Source organism: Meriones unguiculatus, chromosome 6 (assembly GCF_030254825.1).
Source record: "Meriones unguiculatus strain TT.TT164.6M chromosome 6, Bangor_MerUng_6.1, whole genome shotgun sequence".
NCBI lineage: Eukaryota > Metazoa > Chordata > Mammalia > Rodentia > Muridae > Meriones > Meriones unguiculatus.
In genome coordinates, this window is record NC_083354.1 from 41,955,800 (window position 1) to 41,975,664 (window position 19,865).

Sequence of the window (19,865 nt, forward strand, 5' to 3'; positions counted from 1 at the left end):
AGGAGGCGTTCTCTCAGTAAAAGGTGGTTGTTGACATTACTCCTCTGGGCCATCTCCAGAAGCTACTTCTCCACCTACATAGATAAGCTTACCCTCTTTGGCTGCCTCTCTAGTCTTTGAATCAACTGATTTTGTTTTTTGTTTGGTTAGTTGTTTGGTTGGTTGGTTGTTTTTGGTGATTCTATTTATTTTGATATGTTGGTTTAGGGGATCATGCTTGCATTAGAGGTACTTTACTGAGCTACCTATCTCCCCTGTGTGTTTCTTTTGAGACAGGGTGAATAAACTTAGTTTGAATCACTTCAACTTAATTTGAAAACTTCCAAAGCTCATTTCATACCTTTACCTTTGTACTTCGTTCCTTCAGTTACCCATTTCTGTAATGTGTTATTTCCTTCCTTCCAGTGTTAAACTCACATCTGTATGCTTTGTTGTTGTTTTGGTTTGGTTTGGGTTTTTTTTTTTTAAGACAGGGTTTCTCTCTATGTGGTCCTGGCTGTCCTGGAACTCACCATAAACCAGGCTGGCCTTGAAACTCAAGATCCACCTGCCTCTGCCTCTGCCCCCCAATTACTGTGATTAAAGGTGTGTACCACTTCAGCCCAGCTGTGTTTAGCTTTCTTCATCCACTCCCGTCTTGGTTCACGGGCCCTTCCCTCACCTGAACACTGTACCAGCCTCCCCGTCTTGGTTCACGGGCCCTTCCCTCACCTGAACACTACCAGCCTCCCCAAATCTGTCTTGAGACAGGGTCTCATCATGTAGCCCAACCAAAGCTCCAGCTCACTTTGTTTCGAAGATGATCTTCAATCACCAACCCTCTTGCCTCCATCTCCCACAACCTGGGGTTATAGCTGAATACCACTCAACTGTGCATACCAGCCTCTAAACAGAACGAGTCTCTCAATCAATGCTCTAATTTAATAATCCATGTTCTAGTCACCAGAATCACTGTCCTAAAAATACAATGTGATTCCCTTCCTTCCCAAACAACCCTGTTGAAGGCCAAGACAGAAGGGTAGCTCACATAGCGCAAAGTCAAGAGTCCTTTTGGGGGAGTAAAGAGGCACCATGGTGGCCCAGAACAAGGTGTAAAAAGCCAAGATGTGGCTTGATCCAACCTACTTAACTAATAAGGTATCAGAAAATTACCTGTTTGGGGGGTGGGAGCATTTTTCAGTGTGGTGTGTGTGTATGTATGCATACATGTTTCAGTGCATATTTGTGTGAATATATATACCTATGTAAAGACCAGAAGTCAACTTCAGGTGTTTTTCTTCAAGCAGTGTCCATTTTTAAAAATTATTATTACAATTTATTCACTTTGTACACTAGCTGTACCCCCCCATCTCCTCCCAATCCTTCCCTCCCTCCCTCTTCCCCTCCTATGCCCCTCAAGTGTCCATGTTTTTTAAGACTGGCTCTTAAAGTTGGGTTGGCTAGCAAGTAAGCCTCAAGGATCAACTGTCTCTAGCCCCCTCCATGCTAATCTACAAACTTAAAACACTGCATGTTCCTGGTTTCTACGTGAGTCTCAAGGATTGATCACAGGTCCCAATAGCTGCACAGCAGAAACTAAGCCACGTCCCCAGCCCTGCTTTTCTGAAGCTAAGGTTTATCACAGCAGTGACTGGCTTCGAATTTGAGAGCCTTCTGCATCCACCTCCCAAGTGCTGGGATTACATGTACCACCACTCTTGACTCAGAAGACAGCTACTATTTTAAAAGCCAGATGTGCTGGCTCATGCCTGGAATCCCAGCCCTCTGCTACAAATCTGAGACTACCTTAGTCCACACAGGAAATTTCCGCCCAGAAAGAAAGACTAGGAGGGACGCATAGGATGAGGGAAGGAAAGAAAGAAGGGAAGGATGAAGGAAACTGAGGAAACTATCAAAGTGAGAAAGCATAACTATTCTCTAAGAGATGAAAACAGGCTTCACTTTAAAAAGGAAACAAGAGCTTGAGAGAGAGCTCAGCAGTTAAGAACATACACTGTTCTTAACAGACACTAGTTCTGTTCCCAGCGCCAATCAGCGATCCAACACCTTTGTCCTACATGAACACTACATTCATAGACATAGACCCACAAACACGTACATTAATTGAAAATAAATCCTAGAAAGAAAATAAACTTGCGGCAAATTTACACAATGAGAATGTACAACATACATATTAACTTATCTGACAGGAGGGCAGTGGAGCTTCAAGACAGGGCTTCTCTGTATAGCTTGATTATCCTGGACTTGCTTTGTAGACCAGGGTAGTCTCAAGCCTCTGCCTCCCCAAGTGCTGGGATCACAGGCATGCGCCACTTCACCCAGCTCAGATTAACTTTTTGAGAGGGCAGGCAGAGCTGAGGGCTGGAACCTCGTGAATGCTAGGTGTCCTAACCACTACAATCCCAAGCATCAGTCAAATTCAATAAATAACCCCGACCTTGGAAGAACGTTAATATCCATTCATTTTGTTATTTCTCTACTGCTCACTTTCACTGCACTCACTTTCAAAACAAAATTAATTTGTAATACTGGTCTCTCTTGAACTTTTGTTGAACTTGTCAAAAAAAAAAAAGAAAGAAAGTGGGGCCAGGAAAGGTCAATCAGGAGGGCAGAGGCAGGCAGGTTTCTGAGTTCCAGGTCAGCCTACTCCCTGCTCTACAGAGCAAGTTCCAAGACAGCCAGGCTACAAAATGAAACCCTGATCAACAAAAACAAAACAACAACAACAACAACAAAAAAACTGTCACAACTATTTGCATGTCAAATGATGCCAACTTACAACAAATCCCTGGTTTCTGTCTCAAAAAACAGAAAAGAAAGGGGATAAAGAAAGTGACTTAAAAATGATTTTTTTTTTTAAAGAGAACACAAGCACAGTATGAAGTTTGAAACTAAGGTGGTTGTCATGTTGTCCTAATCAAGGTGCACACTGCTGATCTTCATTACACCCACACAAGAAAGCCGGGAGAGTGGGCAGCGGCCGCCTTCTTCTTGCATTACAACCTCAGGTACTGGCTTGGATGCTGGGCCCCTTAAAAAGTAAGCAAGCACTGTGCTGCTGGTGTAGTGGCCTACGCCTGTAATCCCAGCACTCAGGGAGGCAGAGGCAGGCAGAAGATGTGACCTACAAAGCAAGTCCAGGACAGCCGGGCTACACAGAGAAACCCTATCTTGAAAAAACAATAACAAAACAAAAAGCACTTTCAGCAACAATAAGTGTTTAACAACTAATTACATAGCAGTATGCAAAGAACACACACCTTCCCATCAAATAGATTGACTCTTCTTACAGTCTCTGCAACCTTGAGTCCTCAAGTTCCCTTTAAAATTTTCTTGATTTTATTTAATTTTATATGTGTAGAGTTTTTTGCCTGCATGCCTGTCTGTGCAGCACATGTGCGCCTAGGCGCCTGCCCTCAGATCAGAAGAGGGTGTCAGATCCCCTGGAACTGGATTCACAGCTGGCTGTCAGCCACCACGTGTGTGCTGGGAAACAAAACCAGGTTCTCTAAAAGAACAACTACTTTTAAGGCTTTTTTTGAGCCAACTTTCTAGCTCCTACCTCCATACTTCTACGGAAAATATCCACATAGGTTATGATGAGGGCCAGAACAGGTTGCAGATGTCTATACTTAGCACTCAGGAGGCAGACATAAGATTGAAATTTTGAGGCCACCTTGCGTCATACAGTAAGACCCTATCCCATAAGGAGAAAAGGGGTGGGAGGAGACAATTATGGAGACTGAACGAAAAAGGGCTTTAAGAGCTGGAGAGATGGCTCAGAGGTTAAGAGCACTGACTGCCATTCCAAGAGGTCCTGAGTTCAATTCCCAGCAACCACATAGTGGCTCACAACTATCTGTAATGAGATCTGGTGCACTCTTCTGATGTGAAGGCATACATGAAGATATTATACATAATACATAAATAAATAATTTTTTTAAAAAAAGGGCTTCAAAAAAGCTGGGCAGTGGTAGCATATGTCTTTAATTTCCGTGCTGGGGAGGCAAGGGCAGGTAAATCTCTGAGTTTAAGGCAGCCTTGTCTACAGGGCTACACATAGAAACTGTGTCTTGGGGGGAAAAAAACAGGGGGTTTAAAAAACATGGCTTAGCACTGAGGAGGCAGAGGTAGGCAGATGAGGTGTGTTTAAGGCTAGCCTGGTCTACAGAGCAAGTTATAAGATAACCAGGACTACACATAGAAACACTGTCTTGAAAAAATAAAAAAAATAAAACGAAAAGCATGGCTTAGATCAGCCCAAAACTTATAAATAAATTTTATACATCTAAACATACAAAAAAAAAAAAAACATAGCAAAGGCTATCAATTAAAAATGAACAAAATAACCTTTCAAGCCAGTCTAAATTAAACTTGTTCTAAAACTCCTTAACCACAGCAGACCACAGTCAGATCATTTAAGGATCTCAGGATTAAAACCTACATCCTTGAACCAGTCTCAAGGACATTATACCAGAGCATGGTCCGTTATATTTTCTATCCAAATTGTTAACCACAACTCACAAAAATTATATTCGGGATCTAATAAGTACTTCCTAAATACTTATTTGTCTTATGTGAAACCCAAGTGTATGCTGATTACATTATACTTAGAGGCCTCACTAGCGCATTCTCAAATTCCCCAATAAGATCTACTTAAGAAGGAACTGGGCAACTAAGAAAACAGTGGGGATAGCAGGCAAAGCAAAGGTCCTACTAGGTGCTTGTTTGTTTGTTTGTTGTTTTTTAACACAGGGTCCCACTCTGTGTCCCTGGCTGGCCTGAAACTCACTCTGTAGCCTAGGCTAACCTCAAACTCACAGAGATCCACCTGCTTCTGCCTGTCAAGTGCTCAGATTAAAGCTGTCACCACACCCAGTTACAAATCTGCTAGTAATTTGGATCTCACAAGATGAGTCCGCCAATTGTGGAACCATCCTTACTCAGAAGCAGCAACAGGTAATGAATGAATTAACAAGATTACATCAGTAACAGTTTGCCTTCTAGTGAGTACGAAAATAGGTCACTATCCCAGAATACAGTTGAGTTTGATCTAGAACAAGTTTAATGCTGTTTTCAATTCAAGAATCAAAGTAACTATGATGACGGAGTGGTGTTAGCAGTTTGAAAAACTGGAAGATCAAGAGTTCAAGGTCATCTTCCATCTTCGGCTCTCTACACTGCTTAATTCAAGGTCAGGCTGGGCTTCAGGAGACACCAGCCTCAAATAAGTAAATAAATAAATAAAAACAGAATGACATAAAAAAAAGTTTTTACATATCTCTCTTATCAAATTTACTCAAGAAAGAACAACAAGGAAAACAATTTTTTATGGGCAGGTGAGATAGCTCAGCAGGTAAAGGTACACCCTTGCCATCAAGCCTTGACAACTTGAGTTTGCTCCCTGGAACCGACATGGTGAAGGAGAACTGACTTCTGACTACATATAGCCATGCCATAGTACATACAAAATAAAATGTATAATGATTTTTTAATTTTTTTAAATTTTGTAACCTTAAACACACAAAGAAATAGTACTCAACAATAAAATATCAGGGCCGTGGTGGCCCTGAATGTCTGAATTCAAGGCCAGCCTGGTCTAAAGAAGTGAATTCCAGGGTAACCAAGGCACAAAGAAAAACTCTTGTCTTGAAAAACAAAACAAAAATATAAAAAGAACAAACTATTGATACATGCAACAACAACGTGCATAGATCATAACATTATGCTTAGTGAAAAAGATGGGAAGATCAAGGTCATTGAAACAACTCAGCCAGTAAAAGAGCTGTCCCCCGCGGCGAAGGGATTTGTTTTTGTTTTCGTCCCCTGCCTCTGCCCCCCCCCCCCCGCCCCCGCCGGGATCAGAGGTGTGCACCACCAGGAGATTCCTTATTCCCCTGACCTCTGTGCTCCACTCATTTGTCTGCTGTCTCGGTGTGTGCACATACGTAAGTCAGATTTAATTAAGCTACATAAATCTAGATAGGTAATACTAAAAGTACCAAATATGAAATCTTTATTTTCTAATAAATCTGCATTTCTGAAAATATAGAAAAAGAACTATGGAAAAGATTTAGATCATTCTGGTTTATGTTTTGCAAATTCTAGCAAAAAGCTAATGATAGGGCTCACTAAAGCTAACTATTAGTATCTCCTATTTCCTCCAGGAATGAACTAGAAAGCCATTATTAACTCAAATTTTCTTTTGAAGAGTATAATGACCCCTTTTCAAATATTATAAAAAATATGAGCAAAGTTTTTCACCAAAAGCATTTGAACCAGGGTTGGAGAGATGGCTCAGCGGTTAAGAACACTAGCTGCTCTATATGAAAAAATAAAAATTAAAGTCTTGGATCATTTGATAGTACCCTCCCAGCATTTTAAATGTTATCTCTTTAATTCTCTAATCATGCCCAGGAGTATCGACACTACTGATATTGTAAATTAGGAAAGAGATTCTCAGCTCACCCCCGAATGCACAGTTATTCTGTAATAAAACTGGAAGATGACCCCTGAGTCTTCTGTATCCAGTCAGTACCTATCTATTGCACACTATATTATCTGCCACTGGTAACTGCAATGTTATTTTAATAAGTTGGCTTCTGACTCTTAAACAAATTCATTGTTGAAAGCCACCATTGTTCTTGCCTGGTACCCTGAATTAAACTGATTCTTTTGCCTCTGAGGTACCTCAGGAAGCCTCCATTATACTTGTGCACATAAACTTGTTCTGAATGTCCTTCAAACATTTCCTTTGCCCCAATTATAAATGTTATCTCACTTTAGCTTGCCAAAGAACAGCTGTCTGGGTAGCCTGATGACACTCTTAAAAATATACCAAGCCCAAAACAGCCTGCTAAAAGAGAACTTGCTAAATTGGCTGAGTACTATGTAACTGTCTATATCAGAGACTCATTCCTGGTCATTCAAACTGATCTTTTATTTTAGGCAAATGACTGCATAATACTAATGTCATGGTTTAGGAAAATCAGATATGATCAAAACACTAAGGCTACCCAATTTTTAATATATTAAACAACTTGCTGGTTTGTAATGGTCCACATCATTAGCCCCAGCACTCAGGGAGCAAAGGCAGACGGATCTCTGAGTTCAAGGCCAGCCTTGAACTTGAGTGAGTTCCAGGACAGCCAGGGCTACACAGAGAAACCTTGTCTTAAAAAAAAAAAAAACTTTAATGGAAACTTACTTACTTGTACAGATTTTTTTTAAAGTGTTTGTGATAAACTCTGAGCTTAAGGCATGACAGTCAAGTGCCCTTCCACTGAGTTGACAAAAACGTTTCTTTTTTGATAATTCAAGGGTATGATGAAATAAGCTATAGCAAGAAAGTACAAAATTTAAGAAAGCAACTGAATAAATATATCAAAAGTTTTAAATTTACACAACTTTTGACTCAATTATGTGCCCAGTGTTGGTACATGCATACAATCTCAGCGCTTTGAAGGCGAAGGCAAGAAATTAAAGAATTTAAAACCCAGCTGGGTGCAAGAGACGCAGGCCTAGAATCCCAGCACTTGGGGACAGAGACAGACAGATCTCTGTGAGTTCAAGGCCAGCCTGATCTACAAAAGGTATCCAGTACAACCAAGGCTAAACCTGTCTCCAAAAAAAGAAAAAAGAAAAAAAGCATTCAAAACTGGCTTTGGCTACATAATATAATAATAATAATCATCATCATCATCACATAATAATAATAGTATACACAAACATATCTATCTACCTTACAATGTGAAGGAGTTTGAGAGCCAGATATAATGCAAACCTGTAATCTAGTATTATAATCTAGTACAAGGTAGGCTGAGCAAAGAGTATGGTGAATTTGAGGCCAGCCCAGGCTACTACAAACTAAAACCCTGTCTCAATAAATAAATAAGAATATGAAAAGAACTTTCACACATTTGTAGTTTTAATGTAAAACTGGACACTTTGGAAAAGTGTAGCAAAACAGCAATTCCAGGTTAAAAATAGGTATCAACTTTGAGCTCTCAGCCTGGAGAAGGCCAAGGTGCAACTTTCCTTGGTCAGCCCAAATCTCTGTTCAAACACCAGCCTCCACCCCAAGTGGACCCCAACGATACCAAAGGTGAGGTCAGCACCATATCCACCTTGACCACCAAGACCACCAAGGTATTATCTCAAAAAAAAAAAAAAAAAAAAAAAGATGGTGGTGATGACTGATTAGAAAGGTCCGACCACACAGAACAGCCCAGATGAGATTGTACCTTGTCTCTGCCCTGATCCATAAAGACTGAAAAAAACTGAAAACACAGTGGAAATTTTGATGAGACTATCAGCATTGCCTGACACATTAAGCACCCATCTTTAGCCAGAGCACTTTCTAAAATTATCAGGTAGTTCCTGAGTACTGCATAGTCTATAGGCTACCACCATCATGACATCATAGATGGAATCAACAGTGGTGTGGTGCCACAGCCGGCAGCTAGGAAATATCTCAATAAAAGACCATCTAATAACAAACAATAAAAAAGATGGGCCCAATACAACCCAGCAATTCCTCTCATATGTACAGATCCATGAGAAAGCATGTAACCATGTAATCACAGCACTCCAGATGCTAAGGCAAGAGACAACAGCATTAAGGCCAGCCAGGGCTCTATTGTGAATTCTGGGTCAGTTTGGGTTGAAGAGTAAGCTCTGTTGCAAAAACTAAACATATAACAAGATGATAAAAATGTGTCCACATGGGGCTAGAGAGATGGCTCACTGGCTAAGAGCATTGTCTGCTCTTCCAAAGGACTCAGTTTCAATTCCCAGCACCCCCATGGCAGTTCACAACTATCTATAACTCCATTTCCAAGGGTCTGGATATTGGATACGCTCACATCAATCAATGCACATAGAGTAACATTTAAAAAATTATTTTTTTAAATGTGTCCACACAAACCTGTAAACAAATACTCAGTAGAGCCAGATAGTACATGTCTGTAATCCCAACACTCAGGAGGCAGACAAATGAGGAATGCCACAAATTCAAGGTCAGCCTGGTCTACTCAGCAAATTCCAAAGGAGCCAGGGCTACAATGTGAGCTTATTTCAAAAAAAAAAAAAAAAGCCCAGCTTAGTTGGCTGTAATCCCAGCATTCAGGAAGGGAGAGGCCAGCCTGGTCTACAAAGTGAGCCTAGGACAGCCAGGGCTTCACAGAGAAACCCTGTCTTGGAAACACACACACAAAAAAAAACTGGTGGTGCTACATGCCCGTTATTCTGCCTATGGTAAAGGAGTGGCAGAAAAAAGGCAGGAGGATTAGAATTTCATCCTTGACTATACAGAAAGTTTGAGGTCACCAAGGGATACATGAAAACCTGTCCGGACTATAAATTTGAAAAAGGCCAGAACAAGACCCTGATCTCTCTCTCTCTCTCTCTCTCTCTCTCTCTCTCTCTCTCTCTCTCTGTCTCTCTCTCACCTTTATAAAGAAAAGAGGGTTTTAATATTAATAACATAAGAAGACATAATACTCTTAGTTTTAAAAAAGTTAATTCCAGTTCCAGGGAAATCTGATGCCCTCTTCTGGTCTACACAGGTACTGCACACACATGATACATGAACATGCAAGCTAAAACATCCACACACCTGAAAATAAAGATTAATTTTTTAAAAGTCATGTACACAAATATTTATTAGAAGAAATGTGTAAGTAAAAATATAAATACATAAGCCAGGCATGGTAGTCACCTGTATTTCAACACTTGGGAGCCTTAAGGCAAGAGGATATTGAATTCAAGATGAGCCTAGGCTACAAAAGCAAAAGCAAGACCCTGTCTGAAAAAAAACAAAAACATGTATAGAGAGAAACTGGAGAGCCACCACAACCATCTCTAACTTCAATCTTGGGGATCTGATGGTCTCTTCTGACTCCCGAGGGCATAAGGCACACATGTGGTACACATACATGTGTGCAGACAAATACTCATACATAAAATCAAATATTATAAAATTTTTAAAACAGAAACGCATATACATAGAGCAGAATGAGGAAAAACACCCAATATATGCTTATTTTAGTTTTTATTATTTTTGTGTGTACTTTTCTACACTTCTCAATGAACAAGAGTGTATTGTTTCTATGATAGGAGTCTCTTTTAGAAAGACATAGTCTTTTAGAAAATACAATTTGGGCTTTTTGATCTTGGGTTACTATCACTTTTTACAGGCCTTCAAGATCTATCAACTGATCTATCAACAGAGGTCACAAAGAATTTCCAGACAAGTTGGACTGGTTCCTCTGTTTTGATAGGACCATCAGTGCTTGTATAATGTCTACATTGTCCAAAAAGAAAGTCTCAAGCTAAAGCAAAGGATCTAGTTTAGTGGTAGAGTGCTCAATTAGCAAACAAATGTCCTGAATTTGAGCATAACAAAAAGGAGAGGAGGACTAGAAAGGTGGCTCTGAAGATCAAGAGGACCTGGGTTCAGTTCCCAGCATCCACAGTGACTCAACCATCTGTAACTCCAGTGGGGTTCGCCTTTTTCTGACCTCTATGGGCACTGCACACACATGTATATTGTAACACATATAACGTGTGTATATTCACTTATATACATCTAATAAAATTTTCAGCGCCAGGTGTGGTGGTGCACACCTCTACTCCCAGCACTCAGGAGGAGAGGCAGGTAGATCTCTGCATTCCAGGCCAGCCTAGTCTACAGAACTAATTCTAGGACAGACAGAGCTACGTTGAGAAACAATGCCTGGAGGGGTGGGGAATGTTCAAGATAAATGAAAGTGCTTTCTTAGGCATATAAATTGCAATGACAACCACAAGGGAAAAAATCCTGTCAAAAAGGAGACTTCAGCTATGCAAGGCTCATGCCTGAAACCTCAGTACTTGGGGGGGTGGGGGGGGAACAGTAGGATCAGGAATTTGAGGGTAGCCCAAAAGCACAATGTGCTGGTCCCCAAAATAAAATAGCAAAATGATAATAAAATAAAATAGAAGAAAAACCATACTGTAGAACTGGAGATGTAATTCCACTGGCAGAATGTTTGACTAATAGTCACCACGTTATGGGTTCAAATACTAACACTTCATAAAAACTACGTGTAGTGTGATTTATTCTGTGTGCTTGGCCCTTGAAAAGATCCTCAGTTGACCCTATGACCTTCAGTGGCAGACCTCTTGAACTTCTGGGAACAGGAGAGGATATAAAAAGCCAGCAGAGACTGAGAGCAGTAGTAGTAGGGTCCAACTGGCAGAAGAGGAGGGTCGGAGAAGACAGTTGGTGCAAGAAGAAAGAAGATTGGGTAAGGCTAGAGAAGAGAAAACAGTTGAGCCAGAGAAGATATTGTTAGGAGACAAGTGAAACAGAATTGAGCTCACATGATGAGAACGAAGACAGTTGGTGACAGCTGAGCTGAGCAGTTAGGCTAAAACAAAAACAGTTGCTACAGTTTGGAGCTGCTAGTACTGAGAAAACTGGGAAAAGGGACCCTTGAAGCACTCTGTTGGGAGCTGTTGGGAGAAATGTTTGAAAGGGCAGGCTGGAAACTCGGAGGAGGGTTGGCCAGAAGTTAAGAAAACTGGTTACTGTCTGTAGGAAAAGAACATTAAAAGAAACATTTAAAAAGAAAAAAAAAAAATCAAAAAAAAAAAAAAAACACATTTTACAACTAAGTGTGGCAGTACAAGCCTGTAATCCTAGAATTCTGGGAGTGAAGGCAGGGGGATCAGAATTCAAGGCCATTCCTCAACTACACAGTAAGTAAACTGAGGCTAGCCTTAACTACTGCAGACCCTTCGAGAGAGGAAGAGAAGGGGAGTGAGCCAGCAGCAGGAGGAAGGGGAGAAGAGAAGAGGTAAGAGACAGGTGGATCTCTGAGTTTCCAGGTCAGCCTGTTGTACAGAACTAGTTCCAAGAGAGCTGGGGCTACACAGAGAAAACTGGGAGGAAGGGGAGGGAATAACAACTGAGAAAGACCAAGACTTCCCTTTAGTACTATTTTCCAAGCTATTAGTGGCATTATGCGCCACTAAATTCCCCACAGTGGCGCAATTACTTCAGCATTAATCAAACACATTAGGCAACAGGAAGAAAAAAAAAAAGCACAAGAAATAAATATTGGGGCTGGAAAGATAGCTCAGCAGTTGGAAGCACCAGCTGCTCTTACAAAGGACCCGGGTTTGATCCCCAGCATGGCAGCTCACACCTATAACTCCAGTTCTAGGGGCTCTGACACCCTCACACCAATGCACATGAAATAAAATAAATTTTATATATGTACATATATATATATATATGAAATAAATATTGGTTTCTGAGTGTGGTAGCACACACACCTTTAACCCCAGCATGCAGAGGCAGCAGGATCTCTAAGTCTAGGGCAGCCTTCTACAGAGTGAGTTCTGAACAGCCAGGAATACACAAGTAAACCTTTATCGAAAAACAAACAAAAACACGAAACAAATAAAATTATTGATAGGATGTGGAAAAAAATACTCGCAAATCCTACATCCTATTTAAAGAACTATTACAATTCAATAATTAAAAATCCAGGTTTAACAGCTAAAAACAACTATTTTGCAAGCATTAAGTTTTCATTTCCAATACCCAAATAAAATCTGAGCATGGCTGTACTTCCTTGCTTGCCTGTAATCCCAGCACTTTTGGGCAAAGATAAGCAGATTCCAAAAGTCTGCTGGACAGCCAGCCTCGCCAAAATGTTGAGTGAGCTTGAGTTCAGTAAGAGACTGTCTCAAATACTTGCAACACACATGCACAATAATAATAATAATAAACCTAATTCTAAATGGGCAAGAGGGTTGGGAATAGCTATAATAATATAGTTTTTTTTTTCTTGTTTTGGTTGTGCTTATTTTATGTGTAGGAGTACTTGGCCTATATGTATACATGTGCAATGACACAAAAGTCTGATGCTCACAGAGGCCCAAACAGGGCATCATATTCCCTGGAACTAGAATAATGGATGATTGTGAGTCAAGTGTCAAGTTAACATGTATAGGGCCCCAAGTTTGATTCCTGGCATGGCAAAGAGGGGGAGGGGCAAATTCTGAATACAGAACTGGCAAGATGGTTCAGTTGAGTAAAGGTGAATCCCACCAAGCATGAAGACCTTCATTCTATCCCTGAGATCCACATGGTGGAGAAAGAAGGAAAGAAGTCAGTCCTGCAAGTGGTTCTCCAGACCCTATACACACACCACGACATGCATGCATACAGGCATGAATGCAGGCACAACACAAACAAAATGGATTTTTTAAAGCTGAATACATTTCTCCAAAGAATATACACAAATGGTTAATAAGCACTTTAGTCATCAGAAAAAAATCAAAGCCAAAATCATAAGATACCACTTATGTCTATTAAAATGGCTGTAATCAGAGAGGTAACAGCAAACATTCTGAGACGTGAGACAAGTGGGACCTTCATACACTGTTACAGGGCTACAAACGGCCACTTGCAAAGGAAAAGCTTGGCAGTTTCTCAAAAGCTAAACATGGTGACCATATGACCAAAATGGAAGCCAAGCAAAAATGTTCACACCTGTAATCCCAGTTACTCACAGGGTAAAGGAACAGGGTACCAAATTAAAAGACTGGCTTTGTGGCAAGACCATACTTGGAGGGGGGGGAGGACACCTTATACAAAAACATAAGCATATATGAATGTCCAATAACATCATTATTTTTTAATTTTTTTAATTTATTTATTTTTATGTACATTGATTTTTTTTTCTTTCCCTGAAGACATGCCTCTGAGAGAGTACATGGTCCCCTGAACTGGAGTTACAGGCAGTTGTGAGCTGCCATGTGGGTGCTGGGAATTGAACCAAGGTCCTCTGGAAGAGCAACCAGTGCTCTTAACCACTGAGCCATCTCTCCAGCCCCTAAATTATTTAAAACAGCTAAAAACTAAAGACAAAATAATGGGATTTTTTTAAATAAAGTAAAAATAACCCATGAGTCTATTTATGGAAAAATGAACAGAACAACAACAAAAAAAAAAATAGTCACATAATGGAATATTATTTAGGCATAAAATGAACACATGCTACAACATGGATAAACCTTTGAAAGCATTACACTAGCTGACACAAAGCATCATTTACTGCATGGATTCATTTATGTAATAAAACACATGCAGATTTCTGGCAGGAAGATTAGGGAATGGATGAATGGTGAACTACTGCTTGAGAATAGGTATGGGGTTTCTTTGGAGGGTGATGAAAGTGTTCTGGAATTAGGTAGTAGTGATGGTTACAGAATATTGGGAATACAGCAAAAACCACCAAATTACATTATTTTAAATGGGGGCTGGAGAGATGGCTCAGATTAAGAGCACTGTCTGCTCTTCCAAAGGTCCTGAGTTCAAGTCCAGCAACCACATGGTGGCTCACAACCATCTATAGGGAGATCTGATGCCCTCTTCTGGCCTGCAGGTGTACATGCAGGCAGAATGCTGTATAAATAATAAATAAATCTTTAAAAAATAATAATGATGATGATAAGAGAAAATGGGAGTGATGAGTCACCTTTAATGCCAGCATAGGACAAGCAGGGTTACCTAAGGAACTTATCTCAAAAAAAATTAAAAGAAATTTAAGCCCTGCTGCTGAATAGAGTGGCACATGCCTATCACCCCAGCACTCGGGATACAAAGAGAGAAACCATCCTCAGCTATGCAGTGTATGGCCATTTCCAGGCTCACCTGGCTTACATGAGACCCTATCCCAGAGAGGGAAAATGGGGAAGAGCTGGGGGTGCTGGCACTCGGTGTGATCCCAGCACGTCGAAGCAGAGGCAGGCGGATCAGAGTTTCAGGCCAGCCGGGGCTACTCAGAGACACCCTGCCTCAGAAAAAGAAAGGCGAGAGACAGAGATGGCTCAGAAGTTAAACGTGCATATTGTTCTATCTTTCCTCTCTTCTGTAGATTGGGGTATATAAATGTGGGCATATGAATGTCAAAATATGAGTACGCTAGAAAATAACTTCAGATATGCCTTCTACCTTGTTGGAGATAGAGCCCACTGTCTTTTGGGCTTCTTGGGGGGGGGGGGGATGTTGTTTGTTGGTTTTTTATTTGTTGGGTTTTTTTGTTTCTTTTTGTTTCTGTTTTTTTCTGTGTGCCCTTGGCCGTCCTGGAACTCCCTCTGTAGACCAAGCTGACTTTGAAACTCATAGATCCACCTAGTGCTGGGATTAAAGATGTGTGTATGCCATCTTTTCTTGAAACAGTCTTCACCATATAGCCCAGGCTGTCCTAACTCTATCATCTTCATCCTTTTTTATTTTCAGCTGTTCTAGCCTAAATTTCAGCTGTTCTAGCCTAAATTTATTTCAAAATAAAAGATTTGTTAAGCTGCATTTCTTGCAGAGTGTGGTGACACCTGCCAGTATTTCCAACACTTAAAAAATGAAAACACAAACCTGGTTGTGGTGGTGCACACCCTTAATCCTAGCATTTGAGAGACAGAGAAAGATCTGGTCTACATAGTAAATTCTAGGACAGCCAGGGCTACACAAAGAAACCCTGTCAAAAAAAAAAAAAAAAAGGAAACAGAAGTATCGAGAGTCAAGGTCTGTCTGGACTACATAGGGAAACCCTGTGTCAAAACACAGGAACCTTTTGCCGCTGTAAAGGTGGAAGGCGATGGAGACTTGGTGGCCTCTTGCCAGCACCCGGGATGTATAGGCAACATGACCGTGAGGCCAGTTTAGGCCATAGTGAGATATTGCCTCAGAAAAAAGGTGGAGGAAAGTTACATTTACTTCTCATTCATGATTTTCTTGCATTTTATGGAAAACTAAAACTTACATTATCAACTACCCATGCTTAATATTTAAAAAAAAAAAAAAAAGGGGGGGAGGACTGGGAATACGGCTGAGCAACAGAGCTTTCCCCTACCTAGTACAAAGTCTCAGCCCCAGAACTGGGTATGGTGGTAATGAATTCAAAGTCAGCCAGGGCTATGTAATAAGACCCTGTATCAATAACAATAATCCACAAATTTTGAAACTGTCAACTACAAAAGTCTACACTCAAAGTTGAATCACCAAATTCAGAAACAAGGTTAGAAAAAAACATTCTTTTTAATTATTTTATGTGTGTTGGTCTTTCGCCTGAGTGTGTGTCTATGTGAGGGTGTCAGGTCTCCTTAAAACTGAAGTTACACAGTTGTGAGCTGCCATGTGGGTGCTGAGAATTGAACCCTGGTCCTCTGGAACAGCAGTCAGTGCTCTTAACTGCTGAGCCATCTCTCCAGCTCCCAAGAACCAATTCTTGAACTAAAACTAAGCTACCTAGCTATAAGAAATCCTAAAAGCTGGGCAGTTGGTGGCACACACCTTTAATCCCAGCACTTGAGAGGAGAAGCAGGCAGATCTCTGACTTCGAGGCCAGCCTGGTCTCCAGAGTGAGTTCAAAGACAGCCAAGGCTACACAGAGAAACCCTGTCTCAAAAAAAAAAAGGAATTCCAAGCTGAAATGCTGAGCTATAACTAAGATATTGCTAGGCAAGAAGATGGCTTAAGTCCAGACCAGCCTGGGCAACACAAGACCCCACTCTTGGGGAAGGAGAGGAGATCCAGGTGCTTCCTTTGGTTGTCGGCAAACAATAGAAAATGACTTTAATATAAAATGTAACCTTATTTGTACATTTGAGATTTTAACACAGGTATACTGTAAACATATGTATAGATGTTTTTAAATCTGGGAAGGAAGAGTATTGGGGGGACACACAGCCCAAACTGGGTATGGTGGCATGTATCTATAATCCTAGCATTTGAAAAGCTGAGGCATGGCAGGGCAGTGATGATTCATGCCTTGAATCCTAACACTCAGAAGGCAGAAGCAGGTGGATCTCTGAGTTCTAGGCCACCCTGGTCTACAAATGAACTTTTAGAACAGCCAAGGCTGTTACACAAAGAAACTCTCTCAAAAAGAAAAAAAAAAGAAAGACTGACACCTGAGGATTGCCATGAGCTCAGCTGAGGCCAGTCCAGACTAAACAGTAAAGTTCCAGGCCAGCCTGGGCTACAGAATAAACCTTGTCTCACAAAATCTAAAAAGCAGGGATGATAGATAGATACGTACATGGATGGATGGATGGATGGATGGATGGATGAATGAATGAAACAAAGGCTTGGGAGATGGTGCTGAGATTAAGACCAATTACCCAGGCTGGTTCCCAGGACTGGCACAACTGGCTTTCAACCATTCCTGTCTGAAGGGATCTGAACCCTCCTCTCCTTACTTCTATGGGCACCAGGCACACACACAGTGAACATACACATACAGGCAAAACAAACAAACAAACAAATAAATAAATAAATCTAAAATAAAAATTAAAAAATAAAGTCTCCAGAGACAGAAGCAGGCAGGTCTCCGTGGTTTTAAGGACAGCCAGAGATAGAGAGACCCTGTCTCTGACTCAAAAAACAAAATTAAGATATAATAATACTGGGAAGGCCTGATGGCTCAGCAGGTAAGAGCACTTGCCACCATGCCTGGCTTGAGGTCAATCCCCAAAACCAAGTTTCCCTCTGCCCTCCACACTCATGCTATGCCACACATATACACTCCAAAATACAATAAAAGATACACCCTTGCACTTTCCAACTTTAGTGCATGTGCTAACATTAGGGAAAGATCAACTCTGGCGGATGTGGTGGCCTTTAATCCCAGCACCCGGGAGGCAGAGGCAAGTGGATCTCTTGGGAGTGCCAGGGCAGCAGGGCAGCTAAGCTAGGGCTACTACACAGAGAAACCCTATCTCAAAAAAAAAAAAAGCCAGTTCATTAAGCATCAATAACTTGATTAAAATATCCTTAAGAACATGTATTGCCTTCATCCCAATACTATAACAACTTCATTATATACTTCACTGATCAGGGTATCAGGAACAGTAGATATTGGGCCAGTAGATAATTAGGTCCAATTGTGTACAAGGCATCAATACACACAGGAACCTGATTCATAACTCTCTGCTGAGTTTGCTTTGCATAAGTTTATCTCCTTTCCTCAAGAAGAAAAAAAAAAAAGTCCCTGGAAGAGGTAGGTACTAGCTCAAAAAAAGCACTAACTTAATCACTTTAAGTTAAACGTGAAAGGAGATTATGACTGAGATAAAAAAATAATAATAACACCTTTGAAAGGAAGTGGTATGGGACATCAACTCCATCAACTGAAAAGCCATTACCTGAATACACTCCCTCAATAGAGAAAAACTCAAGTTACAAAGTTGTAAGTACCTGCTGCACTGTACAGATGGATGGAGTCTCTTGCTTAGCAACTACTAGTGTTGTCTACCAAACACTCGGCCTGTCATAGTTAGGGCATGACAACTGTTCACTTTAAATCCATGTGCTCAGCTTGGATTCAGGATTGATTTATAAAAATAGCTGCTGCTGTTGCTGGTCTTTGAATCCCTGCGCTGATGACTGGGCAGTGTTACCCTATAGGCCTAGAGCAGCTGTATTTCCCTCACCACACCCATTGCTCTGCCTACCCAGCCAAGCTGCCTGCAACTGCCCCCTCCCGCTTGTCACCCTCCCACCCCCCGCCCCCGCCCCCATCTCTGCACCATACTATTCTCCCTCCTCCTGGGCTGAGTGAGCAAATTACAAGCACAAATATCCCCTGATGCAATGCCACAACCATCCCTGGGAAAGAGCAGAGGCAGTTGCCAAAAGCGCAGCAGTAGGAAAATGGGCGGGAGATACTCAGAGGGAGCAAGAAACACTGCATAGGCCCTGGGGAGAAATACTGTAACTGGACCAGTGGAGGGAAGGCGGAAAGGGGGATTCCAACAGAAAGCTGGGTAACACTATTCTTCCCTGAGAAGTATGGACTGCAACCTCCCCCGGGAGGGGGTGAGTGCTGGATTACTAAGCCACAAACCTGTGGGGAAATCAGTCTCTTCCCCCAAAGCAGCAAACGCAGTTCATCTACACAATCCCAGAGATAAGCGAAACCTCCCAAACACGCCCAGCAGACAATCTCAACTAAAGTTGAGCTCCCGCTGTACCAGCCCAAAAGAGCTCGTCCCATGTGCTAAATAAACCACAATCTCTGCTCTGAGTAACGTTTCCGACAGCCGCAGCTAGTCCGGGTCCCTAAGTTTCCTGGCTCCGCACCCTTACCGTGACCCCTTTGCCTTCCCAAAGCCAGACGACACAAGACGCACGTCAGTCCCCAAACTGTGCAGGCGCCCCACGCACACAAGGGCTCGAGTTGGATTGTCCAGACCACACCTCAGTCCCACCCAAAACCCCCAGACAGGGCACGCGCAGGCTCGCCTCAGTCCCCACGTCCACTGACGCCCCTCCTGAAGCCTGGAGAAACGACCCCGGGCGTCCTTCTGCATCCCGAACCCCACCCAAGGCCCCGGGCTGCAGCCGACCCTCGGCGCAGGGACTCAGCACATGTCCAGCCCGAGGCAAGCTGCTCCGCTCCACAGCCTCAGAACGCAGCGAGACCCGATCCCTCGGCCCGCCTCGCCCCCCAAGCGGGCGCCCGGGGGACTCCGAAGGTCACGCCCGCAGGCCCCCCGCCGGGCCCCCTCCCGCAGCGACCCGGGCGTCCTGCAGGCGGACGGCCACCGCCCTTCCCCGCCCCGGGCGGGACCTGGGGGGTCCCGGCGGCCGCCGCCACAACCTGGGGCAGCGTCTCAGGACGCAGCGAGGAGGCCGAACCTCGGATCCCGATCTCTGCGGCACTCACCCGCCGCCGCCGCCGAGCCCAGGCCGGAGCCGCAGAAAGCCGGGAGAGGGCAGAGAGGAGCCGGGAGCAGCCGGGAGGAGCCGCAGAAGCCTCAGCGCAAGCCGGAGGGGCGGGGCGCAGGGAGGTGGCCGCTTCCTCGTC

General features: G+C 42.5%; 1 protein-coding gene across 3 annotated transcripts in view; it reads right to left on the reverse strand.

The window, feature by feature from the left end:
• LOC110565770 (microtubule-associated protein 4) overlaps positions 1-19,857 on the reverse strand; it is a 136,331-nt gene extending 116,474 nt beyond the window's left edge. The window contains exon 1 of one of the 3 annotated variants that reach the window (XM_021663531.2): positions 19,725-19,857. The gene's annotated coding sequence lies outside the window, so the exon portion shown is untranslated. Of the gene's footprint in view, positions 1-19,658 lie in introns of all 3 variants that reach the window. The other 2 variants (XM_060385219.1, XM_021663540.2) reach the window with 2 other exon arrangements.
• Between the last annotated feature and the right edge of the window lie 8 nt (positions 19,858-19,865).